We start from the raw sequence: 23,512 nt of genomic DNA on the forward strand, positions 1-23,512 counted from the left end.
GCACTCGGAATGCAGTGGCTGGGCATGGCAAGCTGAGAAGAGGTTCCTGGCTCTGTAGAATGCTGCTCCCTCTCCACCTAATGCTAAAACAATTGGTGTCGATTGCTTTAGAATGACTGTTTTTGGCACGCAGGCACAAGGCTGTCCTCTGCTCCCCACCCCATGGGAAGCCAAGCTTGGTTCAGCACGATTCACAATAAGGAAGAGAAAGGAAGAGAAACACGTACAGCAGAGACAGGGAGAGAAAAAAAGGAGCAGGGTAATCTTCAATGCAAGCTTGCAAGCTGGTCTAAAAATAGAAGGTGAACTGTTCCCCAGTAATTAGCCAGGAGATGGTTTTATTTGCAGCAGTGCTATTTCAGCAGCAGTGCTTTTGGCAGGAGGAGATGGGAATGTCCCAGCAGCTCTAACCTTGCAGAATAGGAGGAGACTTGCCTTCCCTTGCCAAGGGACATTTCCCACAGGGAGCAGGTGAGTGTGGACTCAGGCACAAGCACATATCCCCCCGTGTGCCTGGGCAGAGGGAGCAAGAGGCCAGAAGAAAAGAGGTGTCCTCTCTGCAGTGGCCTGCTGCCTCTCTGGGATTAGATGCTCCTCAGCCTTTGCTGGTTGGAAGAAATGATGAAGCCCATTTACAGGGTGAGGCAGCAGCATCCTGACACAAGGGCTTGATCCCTAAAGGAGTTCAAGCAAGGACAAGCAGTGCCCTAGGCCTCAGTGGGAAATGGCATCACAGCAAGGAGCTGCAGGTGCCTGCACCAGGTCTTTGCATCTGGGGGAGGTGCTGAGCGCTGTGCCCACCCCAAACCAGCACATGGACCCCCTTGGATGAAGGGAGATGTGTACCAGGCTTGACTTTCCCAGCCAGGTGTGGTGGACAGGCACAGGGTTAACATCAAGACTGCCAAGCAACTTCCCTTCTGGTCTTTCTTTCTTGTGGCAGCAAGGGGAGGAGGCTGCCCTCCCCTCCAGCCCAGTGCAAGAGCTCCTCACAGCCCAGTGTGTTTCTTGCAAGAGTTGGGCTGCTGAGGGTTAGAGGGGAACAGCTGCCCCAGCCTGGCTCTCAGGTGGCCCTGGGGTGCTGGGAGTATTGAGAAGCCTCTCCCAGGAAATACCACCAAGCTGGAGAAGCCTGGCAGAAGCAGGATGGAGTCAGCATGGATCTAGGTTGTTACATGCATTTTATGAGTTCTGATAATGTAGCCTGGCTGTAATGGAAAGCAAAACTGCAAAGAGTCACCTCAGCACTGTGCTGTCGCTCTCCTGCTGGTCCAGCACTGCATACCCCCAACCCACCCACATCCCAGAGGAAGGACAGAGGGACTGGAGGGACATTCTGACTGAGGAGGTGCAGACTGCCCATGGGCAGCCTGTGCTGCAGTGTGACAGCACAGCCCCACACCGTGGAGCCAAATGACCCATCTGAGGGGACAGTCACCACTGCCCCATGTTCTGCAGGTGTGTGGGGTACTGTCACCTGCTTCCTGGTCACAGGAAGCGTCCAGCCTCACAGGACTGTTGCTTTCCAGACCCAAGAGATGTGTTTTCACTCCTGATAAAAGCTGGTTTTGACTGAGCAAAAGTCCAACAGTGAGAAGACAATGTGCTGTTTGACCTGCAGCCAGCAGCTCTCCCTCAGCTGGGAATGAATCCATCGCTGAATGAAACGAGCTTTACATCCCATTTCAGGCAATACCCAGCCCCTGCTGTCATCCTGTTGATTTTGTGGCTCTGCAATCAGGTTTAACTTCCCATCTTTCTGTCTCCCCCATCGCTGCCTGTGAGGCCTGTGCAAACAGCGGGGGAAGCAGGCTAATTGCCTCTGGAAGAGGAACGGTGATAACAGCGGCGCTGGGAGAGCCATCACAGGCCTGTGGTTAGCAAACTGAGAACACAGGGAAAACCCACCCCCCTCTCCCCTGGATGCTCTTCTGAAAGATTACTTGTACCCAGAGGAGGTTGTGCTGCTCCAGAGCGCTGGGTGCTGCTGATTTGTGAGTGCCCTCTCTACTGGGACACGATTAACTAGAAAATTTACTTGTTTGGAGGTCTCTCCAGGAGCCAGTTTAAAGCCAGTAGTCCCTCCAGCTCACTCCTGTGCGGTGTAGCAGCTGTTGACACTGGATAAAAATTGAGGAGCGATATGGGAGCAGCCTGTATGCTGGTAGTGGGGACGGGCATGTGGCTATGGTGGGGGGGATGCCTTGGAGTTATGTCAGGGGTTTCTGGAGAGCCTCTAAATTGTGTTCATGCTGCCCCTGAAGCCAGCACCCTCAACTGGGCAGGAGAGGGGCTTGCTGTGAGGCCACAAGTTTGGGAGGTTGTGTGGAGCCTCACTACCCTGCTGTGCCCTCAACTGAGCATGGCCACAGGTTCTCTTTTGCTCCGATCTCTCTGGAAACTCTGTGTTTTGGTGCACGTGCTCTTAGCCCCAGGCAGAGTAGGGGCATGCAAGAGATTTGTCCTTTTTTCACACATAGATATGTATATAATAGCAAAGCAGGGCCAGGTGTGCGCTCACATGGGGTGTGGAGAGGTGATGTAGCCCACCTGAAACACGGAGAAAGGACCTGAGGTGCTTCCTCTTCACCTGTTTTTTCCACCTCCTTCCTCTGCCTGTCCTTAGCCCTTGCTCCAGCAGCCTTGCACATGCCCTCTGCATCCAGGAGTGACACTGCTGTTCCCCTGCACATCCCTCCCCTGCCCTGCTCTCTTCAGGGATCCTGCAGACAGAGAAATCCTCCTGGGAGGGAAGTGGCTGTACGTAGGTTTGCACAGTGATGCATGGATGCAATCAGCCTGGCCTTTCCAGGAGCACAGGGAGCACCTGGTGAGGGGGAGTCAGCCTCCCTGGAGACTTTATACCTGAGATGCATTAGAAATGGCTGTGGGGAGTTTTGAACTATCAGTCAAGAGACAGCTTGGAAATAAAAATCAGTGATGGACAAAGGCTGGGTCTGCCTTCTGCCCCAGAGCTGGGCAGATCTGTGTGACCCACTGCCCCTCAGCAGGGAGGGACAAAAGCTGTGCTGGAGTGAAGATGGAAACTTGGTCAAGATACCACTGGCTCTGAGATTTCCCAGCTATGAAGGACTGGGCTCCTCTGATCTCCTGGGTGACAAAAACTCACTTCTCTATTGCCTAAAAAACTCCTAAACACGACCAGAGAGGACTAGGAGGGGGATGAAGGTCAATAAGCACAGCACATCCCATCTTGGTGCAAGCTTCCCCTGAGCTTTTGTGGGTGCTCAGCTCTATGTTTCTGGGAATTAAAGGTGGTTCCCAAGCATTCTCTGGCCCCCAGACCAAAGCTTGCCTGTTCTTCCCAAATGCTGGGAGGAGTTTGAAGTTTTATGTAAACTGGGGTTGCTGATCCAAACTTCTCTTGCAGGGAAAAGGCAGAGCAGGGGAGAAAAAGCCAATTATAATGCTGCCAAATTAGCAGAGTTTTAAATGGTATGGAAAGGTATGGAAACACTTGCAGTCCTAATCCATGCAGCACAGCATTTTAAGAATGGTTATTACAAATGACTCTGTTAGATGCATAGCCCTTCCCTGCTTGCACTCCTCTCTACTCCCTATCTGTGGCCTTTTGTTACCCTTGGCTGTGGGCAGCTCTACTACAGTAGCTCCACACCAGGAGGATCTTGACCTTAGTGGCTTTTCCCAGTGCCAATTCACATTTTGGAAGACAGTCAAGTCCTGGAGCTGATTCTGCTCTTGGCATTGCTCTAACCGTGTGGCTAGGGCGACGCCAGGGGTGAATCTGACTGAAAATGTCTGTTGTTTCTTCAATAAAAGAGATGTTAAAAAAAATCCCCGCCCGGCATGGCACAGCAGAGCTGTGCCCCCCTGGCAATGCCAGCTGCGTGCTGCCTGGAGCAGGCCAGCCAGCATGGTGGACAGATGGTTGCTGCCCATGCTAACACGTTGCTCTTTCGAGGAGGGACTCAGGCTTTTCCTCCATGCACTTCTGCATTTTAAATATCAATCCTCCATCCCTTTCTGAGCGTTCAGATATCAGCTGGCCAGGAAGCCTCAGACTGAACCAGGGACAGCTCTCTCCCCAAAGGTCAGGGGGTAACATAAGGCACACTTCCAGCCTCAGAGAACAAATTACTTGCTCAGGCGCATGCTGAGTCATGGGTGTCAGTGCAGGGGCTGGATATCTGGATGAACAGTGCCCAGCTCTGCTGTCAAAGGGTTATGACCTCACGTCTCCTTTGCACACTCCACTGAAAACAGCAGCACAGCCCATGGCTCCTAGGCTGGGCTGTCCTGAAGCCATCAGCATGGAGTTCCCTTCTCCAGGACTTGACTGGCCCCGTGCCGGGGTTCAGGCTCCAGCCTTGGGTTTGAAGTGTGCGGTCTCCCGGCTCAGGTTTAGGAAGGTGTATGGGAAGGAGAAGAGACTCCTCCTTTGCTCCTTCCTTCTCCCCTTGGGGTCACCCATGCCAGGACACTCCAAGCCTTTTGCAGTGACACAGAAAGGCTTGCTGGCATCCATCAGTGAGGGAAGGGACCCTGGCACCCACGTTGCAAAGCTAGAGCTGCCTGCAGCTTTGAGCAGCTACAGAAGACCATGGAAAACCCAGGCTATTTCTCTTCCTTCTCTGCTTTTCCTGCACACAGGCAGGTGTGTGCTTACACATGCACACAGGGATACTCTACAGGGCAGGAGCAGTGGCCTCAGAGTAGTGTAGCAGTGGGTAAGAGCACAGCAGGCAGCACACAGGCAGGGGAGATGCAAGGCAGCACTGCAGAGAAATGGGACTAGCTTGGAGAAGGGAGGAAGGAAGGGAGATAGAAGGGAGACAAATGATCCTTGTGGTGGGCTTCAGGACTTTGACACACAGTGGTAAGAAACTAATAAACAAGTGTGGCACCTGCAAACTGTGAGTGAAAGCCCGGAACGAGGGATGAGGACTTGCTCAGTGATGCTGTGAGGGGTTGGGACCCTCAGCTGGCAGAACCCCCAGCAGTATTTAGGTGCCACACAGGGCATTAAGTGCCGTGGCACAGGAGCAGGAGGCTATTTCAAATTCCTGCACCACTCCACACTGGGAACGTAAAGCCTGGGTCTGACCCGGGGGCTGCCTGCCTCATGCATCACTCGGATGACAGCAGAGTTATTTTTTTCCTGACAGGACCCAGAAACCAGGTCACTCCGCATGTAAATCTATAACAAACCTGCTTGGGACTGGGCGGGCCACTGAGAGGTGGCAACAGGCTGTATCCATCAGACGTGCCTGTAGCGAACGGCTCGGCACCGCACACAGGGAGGGGAGTGGAGGCACATTCCTTCCCGAGCAGGGGGGTTGCTATGCCAGAAGCTGCAGTCCTGGCTTGAAGGATTTGGGCCCTGATTGCTTCAGCAGAAACAAGTGCTGCATTCCAGGGAGGCCATTCCCCGTGAGCAATTAAATAATAATAACACGATAGTAATAAGCAGATCAATCGATCCCCCCATGAGCTGAGGGACCCTGGGGAGAGAGCTGGGCTTTTCCCAGAGCAAACTGGGACCAGCTCCTCTCCAATAAATACAGATAATACCAGTAACAAACCTCAGATCTCTGGCCAAACTTTTTCTAATGACATCTGTGCAGGATGTGGGGCGCACGTGGGCTGTATGGACACGGCTTTAACTTTACCTGTGCAGAAGACACCGTCCTGGGCTGAGGGAGGAGAGAAGCAGCGTGGTTGTAACAGGCAGGGGGACTTGGGGTCTGTTTTCCACTCCCCCTTCCTTCTCGAGGAGGTGAGCACAGGCCTATGGGATGATTACAAACCAAATCGCATCTCTGCAGCAGCCTACCTCCCTGCTCCAAGCTAGTCAACCGAGACTTTCAGGGTTAAAGAGTAGCAGCACTTGTCTCCATGGGCATTGCAAGACCTATTTAAAAATCTTGACCCCTTTGGCTCAGTTGCTGAGGGAATTTTCCAGCTGAAAATGCCAGGGCTCTGGGAACTATTAAACCCCACAACCCCTAGATTGCTTTTATGCCTGCCCCAGGCTGCAACCTCGGATCTTTTCTTTTCCCCTCTGCAAACTGCTGGGTAATGAACCCTTGTGGCGTGGCATGCCAGCTCACCTCCCCTTCTCCCAGCTGGCAGCCCAGCTCCATGCGATGCCCTTTTGTTCTCAGCTGGTGCTGAGATCTGCAAACTCATTGCTAATTACTGCATCTGGGGCTTCCAGCTCCAGCGACAACGCCAGGACTTGTGGAGGGCTTCTGGTGGCCAAAGTTCGTCCCCCTGCTTATTTCCCTACCAAAGACCATTATCTCTCATTTACATCTAAACTAGTTTTTTATACCAGTTTAAATGCTGCCCCTCCCCCTGTAATCTCAATGCAAATGAATTAAAAGTTCATTCTTCCGATGCTCAAGTCCTGCACACTTTCTTTTTCTCTTCTTATTTAAATCACACACTGTTTTGAACTAAACCTTTTATTTCCCCCCAATTATTATTTCTGGTGTGTTTTCCAGAGCCTTACAACACGGCATCTGATTATACACAAAGCTTCGGAATAAAGCCCTGTTCTTTCCCTTCATTAAGGACACAAAGGATTCCTGTGAGAGCGAAGCAGCACTTTGGACACTAATACAGCTTTACACCCCAAATCACATCCTGGCTCTCTGCAGAGCAGATTGAGGAGTGGATCCCTGCCTTTCCTTGCTGCCAGTATCCTTTGCAGTCTCCAGCCAGCTCTTTCCCTCCTTGGAATTAATATCTGATTGAGTGGTGCCAGCATGTTCCCCCACAAACTTCTGTCCGCTGGCTCTTCCTGCATCATGGCTGAGTGTGTTTCCTGGCTAATCCTGCCTGCTTGGATCCCCTCTGCTTGCCTCCAGGTTAGGGGTCCATGGAGCTTGGTGAGCCCACACAGGATTTTACTGTTATTGACCATTTCACATGGAAGGGAGTTATGCAGTCACACGTAAAAGCTTGGGAAAGATTAGTAACCTGTAAACCTCCCAGCCCTTCCTGAAGCCTAAAATTAATGAACTTTATGCCAAATGATAAGATCCTTCCGGATCTGAGATCTTGTCATCTGGAAACTGCCCAAATCAAACCAGAAGCACAGGTAACCACCCCGTCTGCAGCACCGTTTCCCTTATTTGACGTCATCATGCAGAAAGGGATAATGTATGCTGTGTTTACCAAGCAAAGGAGGGAGAGCTTTCTATCAAAACGATGCATTACCAAGCTGATTAGCTGCACAAGAAGTCTCTCTAAACAAATGGTTTCTATCATGTTGAATATTGCAGCATTTTAAAAATAAACGACTCATTTTTATCTAGTTTTAAAGTACTTCTGACCGCAACAAGAGTCACAACTACTTCTGACTGCAACAAGGTGATCACCTGGAGTTGACAAGAAGTACTTGGACCTGTGGGGGTTCAGGGCAGATTTCAAAAGCAGTGCTCAGGGTGTTAGAAGCAATTTACCAAATAGACACAAGATGGGAATTGGACAACTGGTTTCCCCGAAGAGAGATTTCTTTTAATACAGAAAGGTTTTGTCTAACAGGCTTTGCATGGGTCTGTAAGGTAAGGACACTAGACTTCCAGCTCTGATATCATACCATGCTTCTCCTTTGGGACCTTGGGCAATTCAGGTTATCCCTGTCTCTCTTAAACTCCACATCTGTAGGACTGAGATATTGCTGCCTGCAGTAAGTATCTGCAAAGTATTTGAATGTGAGGATTATTACTGTTAAATATCTGTGCAGCTTTCACCTCTGCTGCACTGAGAAACCAGCAGGTATGAACAATCCCTAAAATACACTCACTGTCTAGCACATGCAGGAGTGAATGTGGACTGAGAAACATGAGGAAAGGCAGAGCTGCTCCATACCAGGAATTTTTTTCCTTAAGTGTTCAAAATCTGATATAATTAGCTGCTCTGATCACTATAAGCTTGCCTTCAATTTAGAAACAGCCAAGCCAGTCCACGTGCTTCCTTGAGAGCCCAGCTGCCTTTCTGACCAGCTGAGGAGCAATGTGTATGTCCCAAATGCCAGGCTGGCCACTTTTTCTTCTGTCTCATCTGAAGTAAAATTAACATCTGAATCCCAGCAATCCAGGTCAGCCCAATCTCTGAAGAATATGCACCACCAGGGGGGTCACGGAACACCACAAAAGCCACGAACAAAACCACTAATTGGTATCTTTTCTGCCGTATCCCTGTGCCACCCTTCTCAAACCACTCTGTGCTGCCTTTGGACTGCCGAGGCACAACCTATTTTTGCAGAGCCAGAACAGTTAATGATACTTTGTGTTACTGATTCTGTAATTCATATTGTTTGTGCTGGCAGGGAGTTCCCTGTGACATTTTATCTCAGCCAATCTCCTCTGGCTGTTTAAAATATTTGGAATTATTATTTCTGGCTCACGGGTCCGCCCTAGGTCGTGGCAGGGTTATTTCTGGGTTGTGCACAAGCACATGGCCACTCTCCCCAGTGCTGGTGGTCTGGAGTGGATGGGACACAGAGGATATGTAGGACATATCAGGGGTGGGGGTCAGTGGGAGTGCAAAGTTTTTGGTTGACTGGGAACAGGCAAAATTAAGGCAAATGGGCCTTAAGGTGTTGTCCTGGCTGTTTCTGGTGCTGCTGAAGGAGGTGCTGGGCTGGGGGACTGGGGAGTGGAGAGCCCACGGGGTGAGGCAGGGAGTGGTGACTGGGCAGGGGCGAGCAAGCAAAGGGGCAGAGCAATGCCAGGGTGCTGGTCTGGGGTCTGAATGTTCTCTGTGGGGGAGAGCTGGGGATTTGATCTGCACCTGGGAGTGGTGGGTGATTTGGGGAAGGGCACCTGAGTGTGTGTGTGGGGGGGGGACGGGGTGGGGGAGGGCTTGGGGGCTCCCATCAGTGAGGGTACGCAGGGTTTGAGGGGCATCCCCTGCTCAGCTGTGTGGGCTGCGGCGGCTCTGCTTGGCAGGCTGCTTCCCTAAATCGGCTCCGTATATTCATAAGCGCTGTGCACGCCGGCCCCCGGAGCTGGAAGGCATATCACAAAGGGCACATTTTTAACACTTCTTTTAATCCCCCGATCCTGTGCATTTACGCCTGAACTGCCTTGCATTTGAACCTCTGCAAATGCCTTTTGCAGCACCCCCCAACCCACAGCCTGCTCCAGAGAGAAACTAATTAAAGCTGCCTGACAGCCTGCTAAATATTAAGAGCCCAATAACGGCGCAGGCACAGGGACATCATCATCTGAATGACAAAAGCCGGTAGCCAGTGGTTGCTGATAGATAGAGGGGGCCGGGCAGGCTTGTGCCTGCCTTGCTCAGCAGCAGACATCCCGCTGCCCTGGGAACACCATCCGCGGAGATCGCTCCAGCGCTTTCCGCTCCTTATCCCACGCGTTTCACAGCCAGGCTGAGGCCGGGCTTGCTGCCGATTCATATCACGTAAAACCGGCAGGGCCAGCTGGCCGACGTGGGCTGCGGGGTCCTGACCCTCATTTCTGCCCTTCCTCCAAATATTCTGCAATTACACGTCGACTGCTTGCCGGGCAGAAAAGCAAACAGGCTGCGAACGCCGGCGCTCTGTGGTTGTTTGCTCTCAGCCGTGGCAGCTGTGGCACGGGCTGCTGCTGAAGAAAAAAGTGGGTGACACGCAGAGCCGGTGTTTTGGGGTTGTTCATGTCATGGAAAGCCCAAGAGATGCTCCAGGATGACTAGCTATAGGCACAAGTTTTAGCTAATGGAGGGGGGGTGGGGGGTGGGGTGGAGGGGGAACTAAACAGGAAAAAGGAATTTGAAGGAGAAAAAGGGAATTTGAAATTCAGCTAAATTACACTTCTCTCTGAAAATTTCATTCCTGCCATTGTTCAGAGTAACACGTATGATTACTCTAGCTGAAAGAAATGATAAAAAGCATTTAGTTTTCTCAACTTGTTTACTTTCTACATCTGGCAGTGTTTTGTGTGCAGGCAGTCTCACCGTGTTCCTGAGGTAGAGAGCTTGGAAGTGAAAGCTGAAGAATAACGGCGCAAGATGTTTTTTTAAACTGTTTTGCAAATGCTTCTGCTTCTAACGACCAATAGACGAGCTAAAGTCCTTGGCAAAAATGATATGACAATAAATAACATAGTGGTTTGCTGTGTTATTGTAATGGTGAGAAAAACCTCCACGCTCCTTATTTAATATCCAGATACTACCTTGCAGTGGTAGAATGTGCTGGCAGTAACTTTCCCAAAAAAGAACTGCCCTTTAGTCTCTTACTGTTCCAACTGTGCTGTCACAAAGGGGCTGGATGCATTTCCCTCACGCACTTCCATGGGGATTACCATCTGCCCTATAGACTGTCCAGCTCCTCAAAGCTTGACATCCTCCAGAGCAAGGGGCATTAAATGAGCTGGGAAGCAGAGCATTTTTCCAATTTGAGCAGATGCTGGAGAAGACCCTCTGTGATTAAGGGGGCCCGATGGCATGGTCTATGGTGAACAGGGTGTTCTGAAAGAACCCAAGATCCAGCACATGGAAGACTTGCATGTGAGATGTTCATTGGCAGTTTTGCACAGCATCGAGGCTGCTGGAGAAGGATGTTGTGTCTCTGGGGTGATGTGTGCGTTCAGAGACATGGTTCCCACCTGACAAGTCTCACAGTACTTCAGCTCAATTTGCTCTGGAGAAGAGGGAGGAGGAACACGAGTAGAGCAAAACTGCAGTTGGGGCACTTCAGGGTCAGTGATACAGCCCTCCCAGAACCCTGTCCTCCTTCTCTTCCTCCCCTTGGCAAGTCTGTAGCAGACAACAGAGGACACTGCAATTTGAAATAGCCATAAGCATTTTGGTGTAACGAAGTTAACTGTTGGGGGGAATAATTTTCCATGCTGGTCTAACACGTCATAAAAAAAGAAAAAAACTGCTGGGAAAATTCAGATGAAGTTTATCTGCCCTATAATGTGCAAGTGTGCAAAATCACAACTCCAGTCCAAAGTGGAGGTCCTCTTTCTTACCTGAGGCACTCTCCTCCTTGAATGTACATGTAACCAGAGTCCCATCCCCTGGCATGTTATCCCTTTCTCCAGTGAAGCTATTTGATGGAAGCAGGAAAAACTTTTGAAACCTTTTCCCGTGTGCACTCTGCAAACCCCACACATTTCTATTAGTGCCCCTAAACCTACACTAGCAGCACTGGGGGTGGCTTAGTGCACAAGTGTTGGTTTAACCCACCCTGGCTAAGTGATCATAATGCTCCCCACATTTTCTCCAGGGACTGTTTACAAACTGTCTTTTCTCTCCACATCCCACTGGATGAGAAGATAGGAGAGAGGATGGATCCCAGGGACAGGGCTTCTGCCCTCCAGTCACCCCCAGATCAGTGGGTCTTGGCAGCCCAGCAGAGTACCCAGTGCCTGCAGATCACGTATCATTTACAGCATGAGGACAAAGCCCAGAGTTCTGGATATGGTTTGCTTAGAAATTTTTGAATAAAATGGCTTTTCCATGAGACAGTGCAAGCTCATCAGGGCTGATTTGTTCCCCAGAAGCACAGCAGCTGCTATAAACTTTCACCGAAAAGGATGGAATTTCTCCTTAAAGCCAGAGCTGGAAGAGGATATAATATCAGGCCTGCCTGGCTAGCAGCCAAATGATTACAACAAAGAAAGAGCGAGTACAAATCTTTTAGATGATCAGAGCTTGCACTTGAACCTGGGTCTCCAACACAGTGGGTGCTAACTCTCTAAGGATGGGATGTGACATGGGGAAGCCAAAGGAAACCAAGAAATGCTGCAAAACCAAAAGCAAGCAAACAAACAAACAAACCCGCCCAAACCAAAACCAAAAGAACAAAACCACAAAAAACATACACACAACACAAGGAAGCTGGAAGCTGTCACGAACTAGGGAGAATTTCCAGCGACAAGCTTGCTCTCAGCTATCCTTATGCTGAACTGCTCGGCTAAACCCCTAAGGGTATCTCCAAAGTCTCCTTTTCACTTCCTTTCTCTTTGAATACATACGTCATATTCAAACACCATACATATATACAGAAGTTGTAATACACAGAACATATTCAAAGTATTTTACATGCTGATGGCACGTAAAGTTTCCATTAAACCTTCTGGGCTTTGCGCAGTACCTGCAAGAACATCTGCAATGAAGTGGAGATTTAACAAAACCCTCTTTGTGTAAAGTTTGAGTCATGGAACCAAATTGTGTTCCACACAGGGGCCCAAAAATGGTGCAAAAATTAAGATATTAATTTTAATGTGATCTTAAACGTTGGTTCCAATTAGGCATATGCCCAAGTCCCATTGGAATTAAGCACATCATTTCTTTGCTGAACAGGGAAGGCTGCTGAATCAGGACTCCAGACTGTAAAATTGCTCAATTGCCTTCAAATTTCTGGGGGGAAAAAAAATAGTGTGCTCTGAAAGCAATCACAAAATACATTTGGTATTCAAAGAGTGTAAGTGAGTGCAGGGATTATAATTAAAGCCTTATCTACGAAGCTGCTACTGAGTGACTGTACATTCTGGGTAATTTTTAATGGCCTGAAACTCAAAAACCAGCATAACCAATTTTTTTTTTCTTTTTTTTTAGAAGACACAGCTAGTTGGGTATAATTCTGCAACAAATCCATTACTCCAAAACAAGTCCCTGATCCTGCAAGCATGGCTTTTAATGATGTGAGCGTGCTGAGGGAAGCCATGGCAGAAGCTACCGGTGTTAATATGGAGCAACATGCAAGAGTGGGGGCCAAATGAAAATGAGGATGGTGTCAAGCCCTGAAACGTGCAGTGGAGCTCTAGCCCTCCTCCTCATCCCATGGCTGCTTCTGCCCAGGGCCTGGGAGAAAACCCGCGGCAAGGTGACGGGTGTGACACTGGAGGAGACATCAGCTGTAACCAGACTTGTGAGGGCAAAAACTTCTTTCTCCCTCCTTACCCCTCAACTACTTAACTATACCATATTTTTTAAAAAAAATTGTCAACACTCTTCACCTGAGTGAAAAACTCAGTGGTAGAGTAACAGCAGTTTAATAAATCAAGTCCCACATTAAAGAAATGATACACAGGGTGAATTTTCAAACCTGGGTAAATGATTTTTTTTTTTTTAAAAAAAAAGCTTGGTAAATTAAAAGACAACTTGTCCAATTTTGTTTGACCTTTTGGGAAAATTCACCACACTTTGAAGCCAAACAAGTTTTAAATACAGTAATAAAAATATGAAGTTAAGGTTCAGAATGGAAACAGTGGATTGGCTTGCCGGAGAAAGGTTACTTTCTTTCCTGAAAGTGCAGCGAGACTGAGGATGAGCACTTCTTGGGTGTCGTTTTCTGTAGCACTGTATTCTTAAAAAAAAGAAATCTGGCCACAATTACAGGATCACTCATGAGGTCTTGCCTGAAATAAAAAGTCGCATGGCTTTAACTGCAAATGAGTTTTATAAAAAGCCCTTAAGCAGGTCAAAGCATAGCAGGGACACTCTTTGTGGACCAGTTCCCTCCTGTTCCACAGAGGGTTTTTCTGCCACTGGGAAGGCTTCTCTGGGTGGCTTCTCCTGCTGCCATCCCTGGGGATTAAACAGAGACCAAAATAGCCCTGCTACTTATAGACAGGGGTTCCCAGGTCTCAGTCCTGCTGCCTTGGGCTCCAGCACCCTTGGCCACCCAGTGCAGGAAGCTGTGCTTCTCACCTTCTCCACCTGCCACTACCACCCCAGCCATAAACCCAGGGAGCCCTCACCCAGGCATTACAGAACCGCTGCCCAGGGCTCTGTGTGACCAAGCTGTGGCACAGAGCCACAGCAACAGAGAGATGGGGACAGGTGGGAATTTGTGCCAGGACCCTGAGACTGGTGTGACATCCTTCAGCTTGCTGCGTGGCCATTGACTCTCCTGCTTATGCTGCTGTAGGACTTTGGGGATGCAGTGTCTGAGCTTGTCTTTCATGGTCCTGGGCTGTTATTTTTTTTTCTCCTGGATGTTGCCTATCTGCACATTTTATTGGCTCCTGTGCGCTGGTTGCTAGGTAGCTCCCACTCCTACTCCTTTCTGCTCACCCTTAACTTATTGCTGATCTCTCCGGTAGTTCCTGCGTCTTTTAATTACATTAATACCTGCTACAGTCAAATGAAAAAGAGAAAAAAAAAAGGCAAAAAATGTGCTCCAGGAACAAGCAAAGGCCAGTCAGCATGGCAGGCTTCCCTCTTTTGGCTTTATCTTAATCCCCCCTTCCTGCTTTTTCAAGCAGACCCCCTCGAGTCCTTTTCCTTCTCTTGAGAAAAGCCCAGGCATCTCTTGAACTCATTTCTGCACTTTGCCTCAACCGTCTCCCCCGTAACTTATTCCATATGTTTGCTTGGCTTTGCCTTCTGCCACAGTTCCCTCTTTGCTCCCAGCTCCTGAACCCTCAGATCACATCACTGGGGCGCTTTGTTGACTTAATTGGATCATCAGCCTGGCTGTAAAGCTTCCCCAGCCAGCCCTGCTCCCCTCTCCTGGGCTGCTGCCCCCGCCCCGAGGCTGTAGAAAAACGTATTTCTGTGCTGGATGTATAAATAGATGATGCAGGTTAAATTTAAAATAAATTGAAGCTGATAACCACAGGTGGAGGGGTAGCAATTCATCCACTGGAAACAAATGCCTCTTTCTGGCAGGGAGTAAGAGGAGAGGGATACCCTGTTGCCCGGACAGTGAGGAGTGTTTTTCTCCTCCTGCTTTTCCCCTGCTCCTCCTCTGCTCCTCTCCTGCTCTCCCCCTGCTTCCCTCCTGCTCCCACTTTGCTCCTCTCTTGCTCCCCACCTCTTTCCCCTCCTGCTGTCTTCTCCTGTGCTCCCCTCTCCTTCCCACTCTGTTCCCACCCCCGACTGCTTAAAGGCCCATGCTTGCACTGGGAGAGCAGGGGGTTTCAAAGGCCCACAGAGGAGGTCCTGGCTCTGCTCCAGGCTGCAGGATCAGCCAAAGGGCAGCGTGTCTGCTGTGCAGGGTGCCCAGACAGGGCAGGTATAAGGTCAAACTGTGTACCTCAACCCACCAGGCCCCCAAAGCTGCCCTAGCACTGAGTACTTGGTGAGCCACGTGTCCCTCTGAACTTGTTGCCCAGTCTTATGCTAATCTTGGGATTGGCTGGATCTTGATACATCAACCCCATACCAGGATGTACCAGTGTACTGCAGGCCCTGAGCTGCTCCCCTTGCTTGCTGCATCCCACTGCACAGTCGTGACGAGGAGAAGCATCCATCATCCCTTCTCCTAAGTGTGGGCATCTCAGTCAGTGACCTATAAACATCTTGGACTGGTCCCAGTGCAGCTGGGACATTCACAAGCCCCTCTGTGGAGCAGGCAGCAGGGAGAGCAGCAGTTGTTCAATCCATGGCATTGCCAGCTTCAGAAGGAAAGTGCTGCATTTAAGGGTAAATTTTCTTCCTGCAAAAAAATATTAAGATCCCTGCCTATGTGTATCAACAGTAGAAGTCTTAGTTGTAGTGTCATATTAATAGAAAGGCTTGCTTGCTCTCATATTTTACTTTATGAAAACTTTGGAGCTGGTGTGGAACTCTGTATCTGGGAAGCCTCGTTGGTAGCTGGAACCCAGGACCAGCTTATCCCTCGCCATGCAAACCTCCGAGGATCCCAAGGAGAAAGCGCTCATCCTCCCCTCTGCCCAGACAAAACCCTCCTTGTATATTCACGTACCCACATACCCATGTGCCTTCAAGCCTTGAGCTGAAGGCTGCCAGCTGCAAGACATCCTCAGATCACACTGCTGCTTTGTTCGAACCAGGGCTGTGCTGTGGAGCAGGTCTCTCTCTTGGACATTCCCACAGCTTCCTTGGCTGGTTTGAAACCATTACACAGCTTTCTGCTCCCAAGTCTTACTTGAAATGCCACCTGTTGTTGCTGCAGAGTCCAGCTGGGAAGCGAGGGCAGCAGGACCCCAGCACGTTGTTGTTGAATCACCATCCCCGGTGGTACTTAAAAGATGTGTAGATGTGGTGCTTAGGGACGTGGTTTATGAGTGAACTTGGCTGTGCTGGGTTAATGGTTAGACCTAATGACCTTAAAGGTCTTTTCCAGCCTAAATGAGTCTGTGAGTCCATGTGATCAGTCAGTAGGTGACTTTTCTCCAACGAGGTGCTGCAGACACTTAAGCACAGTGTTACCCACCATCATATCAGGGTTTTGTGCTTCCTGCCACATGATAGCTTTGGGTTGCAAAATGCTTAGGTCTGCACCCACTTGATGAGACACATGCTTCTTCTGTGCCCTTATCTGCCTGCCACCTGCAGAAACACTGGGGCTGAGATGGTGTCCCTGGGCTTTGCACACCATGTACCTCCCTAACAGCACCTTCCTGAAAATGCAGCCCAGCCACTGCTGCCCGTCACCTCCATGCTAAGGAGTAACACCATTTCCCTTGAACCCTGGGCACTACTCAGGGGCAGTGGCAGGAGGAAAATATGGGGTGGTTACCTAACCAGGACTGAAATAATTAGGTAGATGAAATCCTAAGAGAAGTAATCCCTCTTTTGAAACGGACTGGCAGCTTGAAAAATTTAGAAATCTTCATCAAGCTATTGCAAGTCCAAAGCGTGCACATGCTTTGCTTTATGGGTTCTTAACACATACAGGACATGCAAGTATAATTAAGGATTTGCAGTCCATCTTCTCGATATTGGAGTTGGACATCAGAGACCACGATAAATAGTCTGTAAACGAGCCTTCAAAACTAAATAGTCTATGAATTAAAACCAAAGAAGACTCTTGGCGTATAAATCACTTATATACTTAACGTTGTCTCCTTTTGGTGCTGGAGGTCTGGATTAAAACCAGAAAACATAGAGTTAAAATGTGCCTAGCAATATATCCAAGGTAACCTTTATCAACTCTGTGCCTAATAGGAAAGTAACAGGACTAGAAAATGATTTAACCTGATCAAAGGGTAGAACATAAAATGTTTCTTCCTACTTAGAAAAGATTGATACAGAAGTGTTAACTCTCACGATGTGACAGGTGTGCATCCAATCAGTGAAAATACTCACCTTTATCTCTGGCCTGACCACGACTTGCTGCTCATACTGCTTATGAACACAGAGGTTTCTCTGGGCAGGTGGCCCCAGCCTGTGCTCCCAAACACAGCTGTTTGGCTTTGGCTTCACTTTTAAAGGCTTACCGGCTCGGACCCATCCTCACTGTGCTAGCAAAGCAACGCCTGAGGAAAAAAACTATCTTCTCCCACCTTGGTGAGGAGAGGAAATGTGTTTTCCCTTATTTTTAAGCCTGTGGTTTGTCGAGCATACTTCTGACTTGTTGTGTAATACTTGCTAGCCGCGCTGGAACGACACAACCTGTGCGCTGGTGCCAGGAGCTACAGCCCAGGCAGCGTCAGCCCGTGGAGGCTCACATGGCTCGGCCGTCAGAGCTGCGCTCCCGTTGCTGAGCTGAAGGAGAACCCTTTTGGTCACATGTGCAGCTTGCTGCTTCCCTGTTCACAGCAGCCTGTTCCCTCGGGAGCACTGAACTGTGAGTCCCTCTTAGCAGAGGGGTGAAATTGAGGGAAAAACAAATGCACTGAAGAAAACTGCTCACTGCGAGAGGGCAACTTTTCTTGCCCCCACCTTCCCCATCCCATCCTTCCAAGTCCCTTCAAGCCCAAAGATGTGTACAGCGCTCCCTGCCTGCCCAGTGTGTCCAGTCTCAGTCCCCCTGGTGCTTTGCAAACCCCACATGACCCCAGCTCCTGGCTTACCTAGAGCTCCCAAGCCCTTTCCTCTCAGGGCTCTTGCTGCCTGCAGCTGAGGGGCTTCCTTCTTTAATAGTCACATGAAGGCTTCTGCCTGTCCAAACAGCTGCAGCAGACACACGGACACATTTCTCAAAACCTTGAGCTGCCTGGGAAAGCCTTGTTTCTCAAGGCTCTCTACAGCCATTCCTGAAAATACTGCAGGCAGCAGCTCTCTGCACCATGACACGTTCCTTGGAGCAATGGAGATGAGGTTAGGTTGGGTGAAACTCCCAGGGATTTCCATTTTTTTCAACAACTGGCTCCAGCCCCTGAAACATCTGTCCAGCTGGAAAAGACCACGGAGCTCACAAGACTCATTATTACATTAGTTGGCCCCCAGTACTAGCACCAAGCCCCACCTACAAAGGCCAGATCATCTCCATCTGCAGCCATCTCCGCTCTCCTGCTTTCCTAAGGCACTCATCCAGCGTGTCCGCTTTTTGTGTTTTTGGAGAACTCGGCCACCATGGTAATGGCTGTGCCAGACAGACTGACACACACCCGTAACTCCAGCAGATGCCTCAGAGTTTTTGCCATTATCAAATCATTTTGCTTCTCTCCCCCATTAACTCTCTCAATGCTGACATTCCTGTGTTTCCAGCAAAGCCTCTGGTCTGGAGACCAGTTTGCCAATTTTTTCCCAGACCCATTTGGAAAAACAGGGCAACCTCAGCCTAACAAATGGCTGAAGACCCTCCCTCTTGGTGTGGGGGAAGCCAAGAATAAGGAACCAGCTGTTCTCTCTGTATTTCTCCTCCAACGTGTCCAGGAGGAGAGCCTTGCCTGGGGGTGCCAGCTGCATCCACCACAGTGTGTATGGGGACAACTTCGCTGGACATGTCCCCATCCCACCAGCGGCCAAACACCTGCGAAACCCGGTGTGCTTGTGACTTCTCACTCACTGATCAGAAAGTGGCTTCAGTTCCGAGTTCAGAGGCTCGGAGATCGCTCTGGGCAAAGGCAGATTTAACTCAGGGCTTGGTGGCATTTGCAGGGCTCGCCTAGAGAAGCCAGGAAAATGAGCTGAGGCCGGGGGCTCTGGCATTGAGGAGGTGCATCTTCTGTGGCTGGTAGTGAACACAACACAGACAACGATGCAAACCTTAAAAATGCAAATCTTTGGGCTATAAATTTTCTACTTTACCCAAGGCAGTTGTTAGTTTTCCATATTTTATTTATGATTCATTACAATCTGGATTTTTATAGATCTTCTACTCTAAGTTTTATATTTAATTGAATGAGAGTCCTGGTATCTTTCTGCATGTGTTTATGTGGTTTTCATTAACTACTGTGCAATCTAAGAAAGATCTTTGTTAACCAAAAATAAGGAATGTTTGTTAATGTTTAATGGAAACAATAACAATAAAATTACACAATGATAATTAAAACCACCCCAACCGTAAACGCTCCTTCTTAATGAATCATATTAAGGGAGGGTTCAAGCATGTATTTATGATCTGGATTGTGATTTATGGGATAAATCCTGCCCTCGTATGTCTGCATGAGGCTTTCACTGATTTCCATGGGGGCAGCACGTGCAGCGGAAGAAGGCAAATTTTGGATGTGTGCTGATTCAGTGCTGCCAGAAAAGAACATTATTTTACCCTGACACAGTATATGCAGAACTAAAGTGTAACCCTTCTCCACTCACCATTAAAAATAGAGAGAATATGAAACATGGTGTTGCTGTGTGCCCTGGCACTCTCCTGGTAACTGGCTATTGGGAGCCTTTCCAATGCATGTCCCAAACTCCCAGCAGTGATTTATCACTAATTGCCGCAACAGACCTAGAGCTACAGGGGCTTTGTGGGGGAAAACAATAACTGACGCTGGCAAAAATACTTTCCTGGGCAGTTTGTGGGACTCAGCCTTTTGCACAGCATTGCATGTTCAAGAATTGTTTGTTTTTGTTTTTGGGTTTTTGGGTTTTTTTACACTGGAATTTCTTTATGCCACACCAAGAGCTGGAAAGGTGCAGCCTTCATGTGCTCTCCTTCTGAGGCTGACTGGCTTTTCCTGCTTGGAGTAAGCGGGCCTTAGGGCAAATGAGACTCAGACCCAAAATGTTTCTGATTTGCTTCGAAAAGTCAAGACAGACAAGGGAGTATTCATAAAACTAATAAGACATTATGATGTTAATGATTTTTAATTAGTCAGATACAATTTTTTTTTTTTTTAATCTGAATGCTTTTAGGGCCCAAGTGGATAAATGTGCAGACAGTATCACCAGGCATGGAAGGGTTTACAAAAAAGAGCATCTTTAGTAAGATGCCCGATCTTCATCTATTCCACGGTGAGCAGAACTGCAAACTTATTTAACAAAGCTCCGATGGCTGCATGATAGAGCTGCAAACTTGCACTGTGGGGGGAATTTAATTTTCAGAGTCGGCAAGCAGCGCGGCGCAGAATAGGCTCCGTGTCTCTCTGAAGATTTCTTGTGCCTCTGCCCGGCTGCGGCGCTCCCTCTCCCTCCCCCCTCACTCCCTCCCTCTCTCTGTCCCCTCCAGGAGCCAGTTCATCCTGGCTGGGTCCCCACCTCCCCTGGCTGAAGTGTTTTGCCGAGCCAGCCCCTGGACCGGAGTGAGAGTGCGAAGGGTGGGGGAGGATTCAGCCCATGCTGCTCGCGCTTGTTTGGATCGGCTGCCGAAGCAACTCGAGAGGCTTATTTTTTAAAAAATGGAGCCCCCTAATGTCTATTTAAACCAGCAAAAATATACATCTCCTTCAGCCTTCCAGCCCGAGCCCTGGCCTTGCAGAAAGACGCTCTTGGCTTCTTCAATTAACAAATACAGAGCAAGTGCCCTCCTTTCCCAGCACAATGAAGGCTACCACTATTATCCCATGCCTCCCAATTATCTCCGAGAATTTTTCACTTAATGAAGTTTCTCTCCCTCCCCTTCCCATCTCCCCAGACTCAGGGAAGCTTGCTGAACCAATTTAACAAAATGTTAGGAAGAATAAAATGTAACTGTGTTTTTCTTTCTTTCTTTCACCCTTTAGTCGGCAGCTCCCTGCTCTGTTCTCAGCTGTGTCCTTCACAGCAGCACAGATCAGAGCATGGAAATGCATATTTTGTGGGTGCCAGGAGATGTGAATCATGAAAATAGAGACAATTCCTTCCCCTTGATCACAGTTTGCCCACTTTTTTATTGAAAGGGAGCCCTTAAATAAAACTCTCACATCTGAACACCTCCAAAATTGGGAATGGGATCCAGGATTTGACTGTTATTCTGCCATTGCCTATGACAGTGATGGGTCAAGCCAGGCTTCAAAGGTGAGCCATTAACTGGACAAAGCCCCAGTGTAAATAAGGCTGGGACTGCAGAGTCTCCAGATCAACTTCCAGCCTTGCAACATAGTCTCGTCCTCATTTCCCCCCACTGTCTCATTCCTCTTTTCTGCATTTTTCATCCTCCTGTGGTCATCCTTTAATTTTGTCTTCTTTTGTCACCTGCAACAACATTTCTAACAGTTCTTCCAATGCCTTTCCTAAAGATTCTTCTGTTACAAGTTGCTCTGTCTGTAATAGCTTCTACCTATGCTTTAGACAGCATTCCTATAATTAAGAGCAAAGAAGAAAGAGAAGTCTGCTTAGATATTTTTTTTAAAAACATACCACATTGCTGCCGTTAATCTTTCATGTTGGCAACACAATGTGTCTCATTTAACACCACGTCTTTCATGAAGAGAGGCAAAGGACTCCTTTGTCTTAACATGCCCTCCTCCTTGATAATCCTGGCAAGGATTTGAGCCCCCAGGAGCTATCACAGTGCAGGGTTCCCTGATCTAAAACACAGGTTTAGTCACCCCTGGGGCGCAGTGGTTGTGGCTTCTTCATGAGCTAGCCCTACAGAGAGATGCATGCAGTCAGGTCTGAGAAGAGCTTAGTGTAGCCTAAACTGCCAGGCCCGTGTGATATCATGAAGCTGGGATGGAAATTTCCCGGAATTTCAGTAAGAAAAACCAACACTGGGTTAGGACTCGTGGGAATCAGTTGGCAGAGCTGGATGTCATTGAGCAGCTGGGTTTCTGCCTGAAGATTTTTCACCAGAAATGTCTTCTTCCTCGTGAAAGTACCAAGTTTTTCCTGAGAAACCAGATGAGCCCCTCCCTCGATTTCCATTTATGCATCTCCTTGTATGCATGTTCTCTCTATGGTCCATGTTCTGGACACAGAGCCGTTTCCCATATCTTTCCCCCTGCATCACTGACACCCCATCCCCTGTCACACACTGATTTGAGCCTGAAGTCTGGCTGGAAAGCAGAAAGTGGGGCAAAGCGTGGGGGTATGAGCTCTGATTAGCTCCTGTCAGGACTGCTAAATTTAAGCACTTTGGGGTTATTCTGGCAGACAGAAAATCTCTGTCAGGAGGAAGAGAATAGAAAATTGCACTAATAAAGGTACAGCTGGGTGGCAGCTCTTACCCTCGTGTCCCTGAGGAAATGCTGATGTCTTTTAAAAAAACAAGCCACGCAGAGATTTCTCCGAGGGCAGGCTCTGACTCTACCTGAGCATTAGCATGGGCTACAGGAGAGCAAAATAGAGAGGCTGAGTCCCCAGTTGGCCTGCTGAAGTGTAAGGGACCTATTCCAGCCTGAATGCATTTCTATTGCAGTTTATTCCAAACTCAGACCACGTGCAGACACTGCCTGTTGGCACCTTGGATGCACAGATGCCTTTTGGAAAGCCGTGCTGGGAAACTGGCAGCCAAAGCAAGCAAGTGATCCAACACCTGGATGCCTGTGCCGGGGTCCTGCCTCTATTCCCAAGCTGAGAGGCACAGACACTGAGCTGCTAGAGGAAGACCGAGCTCCCAGGCTTGGTATTTGCCTGTTTTGGCTCTGGCTCTGTGGTGGCAGGGGTGGAAATTGCACTGGGAGATAAAAGCTGGAAACGCAATAAGGAGAAGGGAACTGCCAGCTGCCAGCTGAGCCCTCCCCCAAAAGCACTGGTACCCAGAGACAGCTGCCAACCCAGGGAGCCTCTGATGGCCCCTACCAGGAGAGGTGAAGCCCTCCAGGGGTGATCTGGGCTGCCAAAACCTGTGAGAAACTCCAGCTGAGGGGAAAATCATGCTGGAAGAAAAAAGAGGAGAAAGCACCAGAAAAAGCAATCCATGACAAGCTTACTTCCTCCTTGAACAGCCCAGGAGCTCAGTCCTGTGCTGCTACTTGGCCGAGCAGAGGCAGGGAAATCAATTTGGCTGGAGCCAGCAGCAAGTGCGAGCCCATCCAGGCGCTACAATTCCTTCCATGTACTGCAAAGAGTATTTTCTTCCTTCCCCTGCTGTGTTGATCAGTGTGTCTCTTGATTTCAGCTCTCCCCACGTCCTGGTTTGATTCCTTATCAGGCACCTGTCCACAGGTTCTCTGTGTTCAGAGGGTGCTGCCACCCCTGCTGCTGGGAATGGCTGTGGGATGGTCACTTGGTGGGCAGCTGCTCAGCATCTCTCTTTATCCCTCCTGAAAGCCAGGCTGCTCACCAAATTAGCTCCCAAACATTTTACTGACAACCAGAGGCTGACCCCCACAGGGATTATTGCCTCTCTTTGGAAAGTGCTGAATACAGAGGAGAGAAAGGAGACAAAACTGGAAAATTTGGTCTCTAATTTCAGGTGGCCAATTTGAACACTTGTTTTTCCCTTGTATTTCACACTTTGTATGTCCAGATTATGGCTCCCCTGCTTCCCACCGCAGGACAGAGAGCAGATTTAACCCCTCATCTCACAAACTCAGTGCTCCATAAACTGGAACTTTATTGCCCA

The sequence above is a fragment of the Empidonax traillii genome, unplaced genomic scaffold, assembly GCF_003031625.1.
Source record: "Empidonax traillii isolate 1590-97213 ecotype Southwest subspecies unplaced genomic scaffold, ASM303162v1 scaffold1:size7828297, whole genome shotgun sequence".
Classification (NCBI taxonomy): domain Eukaryota; kingdom Metazoa; phylum Chordata; class Aves; order Passeriformes; family Tyrannidae; genus Empidonax; species Empidonax traillii.